The sequence below is a fragment of the Protopterus annectens genome, chromosome 3.part0 (genome assembly GCF_019279795.1).
Source record: "Protopterus annectens isolate FY-2018-M chromosome 3.part0, PAN1.0, whole genome shotgun sequence".
NCBI lineage: Eukaryota > Metazoa > Chordata > Ceratodontiformes > Protopteridae > Protopterus > Protopterus annectens.
In genome coordinates, this window is record NC_056731.1 from 624777245 (window position 1) to 624784446 (window position 7202).

Consider the following 7202-nt stretch of genomic DNA (forward strand, 5'->3'; position numbering starts at 1 on the left):
AAGGGTATACATTATGTGTAAAGCATGCCAGTGGCCAAATATATGGCCATTGGCATGGAAAACAGTTGACAAAATAAAAAAATAACTTTTGCCGATTTCAGCTGTTTAAGCATAGGGCAGTTGTGCGCAAACGGGATTGGGCCAAAAAAAAACTGAAATAAGCATTGTATCCAAAATCACTATTTTGTCATTATACTCAATGGCAGGCAGAAGACAACATGGCCAGTGAATAGTGGTTGCTAAGGGGGAATGCTCAGTGTGGGACTTGTAACTGTGCATTACCAGGCAATCCTACGCAAATGAGGGGAATGATACTGAATCCCAGATTTTCTCTCATTGCTAGCCAGCACCCAACTGTATAAGTGCAGGAATACCATGGTGCAAGCCTAAGAGTTATCTGACATCATGGGGGGGGGGGTGTCAGGCATACTGTAAGCTTATTGGAGCCCTGTGGCACGGGATTGCCCTTAGCTTAGCAGAGCTAAGCAAAGGGGTGTGTCTGAGGCTGCCTAGCACTCTTTACATTGCCTAAGCTGGTGTGCGTGTCACACACTGGCTTTTAAAGGAAAAAAAAAGAAAACCAGGAAATAGCAGCTCTGTGCACATCTGAGCACTGTGTTTGTAAGATGCACCCCTGGGCTTAAACAGGAAGGCAATGGGAAGGGAAAACAGCAGTAGGAAGGTAATCAAGTATAACTAGCATAGCTGGCAGGTGAAATGTATCAGGATCAGCCAATTACACAGGCAGCAGACCAGCCCAGCCCAGCACACCACCATAAATTATGCAAACACCTTACCCTCTGTATTTTCCCACATATTCTACACTACCAGTGTACACAAGCGGGGAAATTTTACCAAACAAAAGCAACAAAATGATTGGGGCTGCAGCAGCTATCATAAATCAACATGTGGAAGAGGCTGAGGGTGGTGAGGATGAGAATGCTGATGACCAACCCACAGTGAGGAGAAGGAGAAGAGTGTACAGACCCAGGGTAAACTACCAGGGGCTACATGAGCTGGAGATAGTGGAGTGCTATAAGGTGGACAGGGACATCCTATAGCAAATTGTTGAGCTGTGCCAGCCACACCTCACACACAGAACTAACAGAGGGGAGCCCATCCCAATGCATACCAAGGTATGTGTAAGCCTAAGAATACTAGCCACAGGTACCTTCCAAAGGCCAACTGGGGATATCATGGGGATCTCACAGGCATCAGCATCCGGGGTACTCCACCAATTCCTGGATGCCATGTCAGCACATGCCGGTGAGCACATATATTTCCACAACACCTGTGAGGCATTGGCCAGCAATATGTGTCTCTTCCACCAAATAACAGAATACCCTGAGGTAGTGGGTGCTATAGACTGCACACACACATATGCATCAAAGCACCACCCAGTGAGCGGGGTAGGGTCTACATCAACTGCAATGGCTTCCCCTCCATCAACTCCCAGGTCATGTGCCATATCCAGGGCATTATAATAAATGTGTGCTGGCTGCCCTGGAAGCTATCATGACTACCACATCTGGCATCTGACACAGCTATACCAGAGATTTGCCAATGGAGACATCCCTTATGGTCACCTAGTGGGGGATGCTGGTTACACACTGGAGCCATGGCTAATGACACCCATCAGAAATGCACACACACCCGAACAGGAACTCCATAATGAGGTACACACACAGACCAGAACCATAATAGAGCATGTGTTTGGGATGCTCAAGTTATGGTTCCAGTGCCTGGACACATCCAGTGGAGCCTTGCAGTACTCACCAGCTATATGTACCCAAATTGTCATCATATGTGCCATGCTACACAATATGATCCTGCGGAAACAGCTGCAGCAGGAACAGCATGGGGCAGGGCCACACAGACCCCCACCATTGCCAAGGCCTGCACAGCACAGAGTGACTCGGAGGAGGAACAACCTGAGCCTGCCCCAGTAGGCAGAAGAAGGCATGCCCAGTATACCCAGGTCTTGGCAAAGAGGCAACTCATTGTGCATACACTGACATGGTAGGGACCCAGGGAATGGCACCTCTCTCTGACTCACATGTATAGTAAAAGGGATGCCAAACATGACACTAACTGTGCTTAACCATGTATAGGGAGTGTACTATGTGCATCCAACATAGTCAGCCCTCCAGCACCATCCTCAATATTAGCACAGCCACAAGGTAAGTCACTCTTCCTACCAGTTGCTGAATGGAGTAGTGTGTGTTGTGACTTGTATCTACGGTATGGATGTGAGCATGCAAGGGAATCGGGTGGCTGAATGGGATGCCAGCAGATAGTAGACACCTGTAGTGGCAGCATGAGATCTGTAACAAATACTGGTGTCACCACAGTAGCCAGTACTAGACAAGGTGAGAAAACTCACTGCAGGAAATGTGCTGGGCCACATGTGTGTCCATAGGACACACACACATGCCAGTCAGGGAGGCTCACATACCCAACAACAGTCTCAGTAAGTAAGACAGGTGTAGACAAACACAAACAAAGGCTGTGCTAAGGCCTCTGATTGATGGTTATGGAGAACACCCCCCCCCCAGACCTACATAAACAGACTACAACAAGAAAAAAAAACAAAACAATTAACCTTGTTTCCTGTCTTTCCTGACCTAGAGTAGTCCAAATACAGGTTTTGCTGTATTCTGGACTTTTGGAAAGTTCCTGTGTTGCCCATTTCCTTTCTTGGATAAAGGGAGGCTTCTTTGTTCACCAGTGGCAGTGGGGAGCTTAGAGCAGCCTATCTATCCCTGGAGGAGTGTTCCCAGCACAATAATCTGGTAGCCTATTGGCCGTTTTGGGCCATTTTCTAGCTCTTTCAAGTCCCCCTGTATAAAACCCACTTTGGCGCGGTTTTTGCGCTTGTTACTACTCAGCCAAGCTCCTCGTGGTCCTGCAGAGTGGTGCTAGCAGCAGAGAGGCTAAAAGAGCGACTGCTAACCTGATAAAAGTGTTTTTTTTTCCTGCTACTACCTGGGCGATGATCCGATCTAGCTAAACTGCAAGTATTTCTGCTTCTTGAACTGTTTTAAATTGTTTAAAGTTGTTTTTGCACCTGCACTTTTAAAGTTTGTCCTGTTTGTTGCATTTATCTGTTGAGGCTACACACTCAAGTGCGCTAGCCTGTGTTACATATTTATTGCACTTTAAGACCTGTACGGCATTGCATAACAGTACACACACACATACACACACACACACACACACACACATACACTGAAATTCCACCATAATACCTACCTGCCCCTGAGTTTACAGACTGTCCCAAGTTTATTCATTTAAGTTCCCCATCCTGCATCACACTTGGAAACATACACTCATTAATACCACTCATTAATGTATCATTCTATTAATTGCCTAGACAAGTAATCACAACACGTGACCTGTTACTCCATTACTTCTTTGACTTGATTGGAATAGGTTTTGCAAGGACTTACTGCTGCCATCCAGTGTTCACCCTGGGTATGTCCGAACATTGTGAGCATAGCCCCCATATGTTAGGGGCTTATACAGTCAATCAATAATGTCACACATTGGAGTTTCATACGTAACTATTGCTCAGTAGATGCAAGCTCTGTTGCTCAATCAACTTATTATGTGGACAACAGTAATATATGGATACACTCCCTGGTGTTGTCTAGTAATCCCCCAATGCATCTGTAGTGCTGCATACGTGGGTAGTCATTCACCTTTCTGCTGATTGCAATTTTAACGATATACTTGGTGTCTACTTTCCCTCCCAATGCATGTTCCATGCTACACACCTTATTATACTATCAGCTGTCCTGAAATTACATATCAGACAAGTATTCTTGGTGTCTCATGTGTCAGTCCATGTCCATGTACTGCACGATTCCAAAGGAAGTACTAACATATGAACAACCCCACAATCACACATGTACATACAAGGACACCCACACAAACACACACACACACACATGCACACACATATTCTGCATGCATCAACCACCCTCCACTCCACCAGATTGCACTTATAGACCAAATAACCTCCCCACACATATACACACACACACACACACACACACACACACACACACACACACACACACACACACACACACACACACACACCTACAGGTGAGTTTGCACTAAGTTAGTACACACAGACCTATCATTACCCATCTGTCAACATTCATAACATATGGTACTCAACAGCATACAGTACAGCTATAGTCAATCCATGCTAGCAACAGCATCCATGTTTGTGATGCATGGGCTACGTTAGTAGGTAATGCCTCTTCCACTGGAAAACACTAAACCCATGTACACAGTATTGCTGTGCACCTGTTCTGCACCCTGACATGTACTGTGCACCATACTTCACAGGTGTACACACCATTGCTGAATGAGTATTACTGTGTCAGTTATGTCTGCTCTAATGCTCACAACCCCTATGTGTTTGTCCGACACATACCTGGCATGATATGTGGACAGATGTCATTTATGAATGCCTGATGTCTGATTTACAGATGTCAACATCAGTGGTGCATGTATGACCAATACGATAGTATTACACTGACAACCGTGAAACCTTACTGTGGCTATGGGGACTGTACACACCCTTATTGATATGACGCCCTCTTTTTTGATATGCCATGGGACCACATCACTGCATATGTTAACATTACATGAGCCTGATATGTGACATATGTCCTGTACAATCAAATGCAATGTCTAACAAATAAGTTAGTTGTGTTGATGCTGACCACAGTGCATACACTTCGTGGGTGCATATGTGTGCACACCATTATCATGACATTTTGTTGTACCCACTGTTATGTGTACTACAGCAGTAACTATTCCTGGCAGGGGTATACTAGCATGGGCCATCTGGATTTGCCAGTATATGGTCAGTCTGCACTACACATGTCCCCCAACTCTGCATGACTACAAGGTCAACTCATGTATACATCCCTTGAAGTTCACACACTGCCATCACTATTGCTGTGGAGTCAGGGTTACATCTGCCACAGTTTCTGACCTTGACTGTGTGCAGATACAGCCATTCATAGCATCCTTAGGATCCCTGCTGCAGTGCACTGGTGTGTCATGATGACACCCCCTCCCCACCTTCAGCCTTTTTTGCAGATGCTTGACAACTATGGCCTACACGTGTGTCAGTTTGCAGTGTCCCAAACACTGAACACCATGTGTAACAGCTTAGTCCCAGCTAATGAATGGCAAAAATACAGGTGTACACTGTCACTGGCACAGTACAGATGAGGATGGTGGGGCTGAGGTGGGGTGAGGCATTGGTTGTGCAGTACATGTATCTTACATGATACTGTCTGTAGGTTTCCAACGTGGTCATGGTACACCAGTACACATTGCAATGCATGACTTTTGGGGACCTCTTCTGTTATGCATACACTACCTGTAGAGAGGCCTGGCTGATGTTTCCTGTGGTACAACTGTCACATCTGATTACCCTAACCCATAGGCCACATGTTTGCAGAGTCGAGGCAATTGCTGACATGGGAACTGCACAGCCAGTATTTACTAAACATTCCTGCAACACCTTCAGTGTTGTGGCATGTTACTAGGCAGCCCACATGACCAGTTTGCTACATGTGACATCATCTGTCTTGGATGGCCATCTGTTAACTCCTACATCATTCCTGTCCCATACATCCTTGCCACATAATGACTGTCTGCACTGTTTACCATGGTATATGCAATGGTGAGGTATGGCTCTATGCCCAGCTCATGGGTGCTACCTGTTGGGTATGGGGCCCACGTCATGTCATGTAAGATGTGTGCAAACCATGGCTGCCTCTGTTACAGGTAAGTGTGCACATTTGATGGCCAAAAGTCTTGGACAGCAGACCAATACGTGGTATGACACTGGGGATGTGTACTTGCTGGAAGGTGCATTTCCATGACAAATGTATGCAGTCAGTACCTCAACAGCTGCTTCCACTATATTTTATCTTGAGCGTGTTCACACATATGCTTCCAGTGAATGTGAAGGTATGTATTCCCCATATTTGCTGCCCTAACCTACAATTCCATATTACACACTCATTGCTCATGTTGGAACCACATTGCAGATTTTAAATGTTGTGGACTGCAGTATTATGATATGCCGTAGTGTAGATCTGTAACTTTAGCCATTGGAATACTGGTATATACACTGTTGTAGCACTGTATAAGGGTGATGTTTCAAACATGTCCCTACTGTAGACCATTTGTCCCACCATTATGTTCATCTCTGTGGAAACATTTTGCAATGACAGACTGTTAGTTATATTGCAGGAGTCTGACATACCCTTCAGATACACCATCATGGTCACCACTGTGATGCAATGCAGTTAACATCAACAATACGTGAACATGTATGACATACATTATGGGTAGGTGTATTAAATGAGTGCATGGAATATACCATAGCCATAACAAGACTGGTGTATTGGCAAGCCTGAACAAAAAATCATACTCACCAGCTACAGGCTGCTGCCTTGGAGGTATACCAGAGGGACCTACATAAGTGTGTGAGAGATGTGATGTCAATAGCAAAGCTGTAGCATTGCTACAGGGTGGGTTCAGTATTACAGTACATCAACAGTACTAGTCCACAATACTACAGCTAATGCAAATCTGTTTATTATTACTATGCAGCAACAGACTATATATATATATATATATATATATATATATATATATATATATATATATATATATATATATATATATATACATATGTCATCTCACATATGCATGATCTACCTGTACAGATGCAGATGGATACGCAACAGTGGTCTACTGATGTGCCCTGTGGCCTTACCTGCATGCTCCTCTGTCAGTGTATGGGTAGTACCCACTTCCACTATACTTTCTGCCAGTTATTGTGTGTGTGGGCGGGCCAGTGCCACAAGGCTGGCAAGGAGCTCCTCAACCCGTGTCAGGGGGATGGATGGCATGACACCCCCCCCCCCCCATTGCGAGGTGATTCCCCCCAGACTTCAGCAGCACACAGACGGGCATTGTGAAGTAAGTTGCTGCAATGATGCTGGACCTGCTCATAATTGCATTCCACAGAGTAGTCCACTCCTGCTGCTCATGGGCTGTTCTGTCAAACAGCATCTGGTAGTGCTGTACCAGGTGTGTGATGATAACCTCACTTTTGTCTGCTGAATAGACAGGTAGTCTGCCATGTGGCATCTTGCCTG